Genomic DNA, 1,891 nt, shown 5'->3' on the forward strand with positions numbered 1-1,891 from the left:
TCTGCAAAATTTACGTCTTATCTGTGAAGAGACAAGTACAGTGTTGTCAACTTACAATGCTTGTCCCAAAACTACGTAATATTGTAACATGAGACCCCTCTGAATAACTTTTGTCAAACCTTCCCACAGCTTATTAGTTGACTGACTTTGAGTCAGTAATTTTTGCCAAAATTTTGATACTTTTATGCTTGTTCTCACATTTTTGGTAATGACCCTGTAATCTAAGCTACACCTTTTTTTTCCAAATAGGTAGCACTCTTTAGAGGGACTCTGTTACCAGAATTTGGCGGGCTATGTAAATGCCCTGTGTCCGGTCCGATGGACGGTGTTTCCTCTTCTTTCATTCACCCCTTCCTTTCCCGCTGGCCGCAAAATTTTCTTGAATTTAAGTAGGTTTCCTCCGTAGTTGACGCGTGCGCAATGCAATCTTGTGCCGCCGCAGCAAAATACTTCTGGGACATAGTGCGCCGGCGCATGCGCACTAATGCTTTTCGGCTTTGCCCGCAGTTGGGCAAAGCATACTGCGCGTGAGCAAGGCAAGATTGCATTGCGCACGTGTGAACTACGGAGGAAACCTACTCAAATTCAAGAAAATATTGCGGCCAGCGGGAAAGGAAGGGGTGAATGAAAGAAGAGGAAACACCGCCCATTGGACCGGACACAGGGCATTTACATAGCCCGCCAAATTCAGGTGACAGAGTCCCTTTAATTTCAGCAAGTCAGAAAAGTGTCTAAAATTCATTATTAACCCCTTGGCAACTGAATTGAAGGTACCCATGTTTGCTATGCCTGCGCACCTATGAAGAAAATCCATTGGGGTTTCATAGGAAATCGGCAATTATTTAATAAACTGCAATACCACAGGTTAAAGGAGACTAATAAAAGATGTAAAAAAAACAAGTCCTCGTACAAGTCTATTGATGAAAAATAAGTTATGGCAACTGATATCAATTTCTATTTTTGGGTGGGGGGCGAACCTATACAAATGATGATATAAAGTAATGGAAATTATATATCAAGAAATAGAAGTATAGAAATTCTTCTACAGTATGTTTTGCAATAATAAGGTCTTGAAGGTATTGAGACAGCTCAATGGTTTTACTCATCATAACCTGTTTATTGTGTGCCAGTTGAACCAGCTGATATTATTTTTCACTAAGTGGCAGGATTGGTTTATAATTACTGATTTCATCTGGTGTCATGGCTCTTCTTGGCTTTTTGCACCTCTTTCTTCAATACTTTTTCTCTGTGTCATTTCTCATTATTACATATAACTTAAATGTTGAACATCTATGGTTTGATTCCTTTGCCTGTGTGGATTGAGTGATTTGTTACCGACATCTGGTTATAATTTCACGACCCGAATCACAGAATTTATAACCCCATAGACACATATGAGGTTGTAAGTTTGTGTTGTGATACCCGCCACCAGGCCGGACAGTGCAGTCCGTATATTTACCATGAAATATACTCATGTGAACCAGGCCTTAATGTGCTGTTATACATGTAAAATGGATAGTCCATAATCAGAAAATTAAACAACTTCCCATTTACGGTAATTTTTGCATCAATTACAAATTTTCATGCTTTCTGCCAGCTGTCATTTGAATTGGACCCTTCATTATTTTATTACTTTTGGTATTGCTGTATTCATACTGTCTGAGCATCTTTATCATACCTTGAATGCCATAAAAAGGAAAAAAACAGTTTATTTTAACCATTTCACCAGACTTAAAAAAAATTTTCACCCTGTTTTTAACCCCTTCATGACCGGAGCTTTTTTCGATTTTGCGTTTTCATTTTTCGCTCCCCTCCTTCCCAGAGCCATAACTTTTTTATTTTTCCATCAATATGGCCGTGTGAGGGCTTATTTTTTGCGGGACAAGTTGTA

Source organism: Ranitomeya imitator, chromosome 10 (assembly GCF_032444005.1).
Source record: "Ranitomeya imitator isolate aRanImi1 chromosome 10, aRanImi1.pri, whole genome shotgun sequence".
NCBI lineage: Eukaryota > Metazoa > Chordata > Amphibia > Anura > Dendrobatidae > Ranitomeya > Ranitomeya imitator.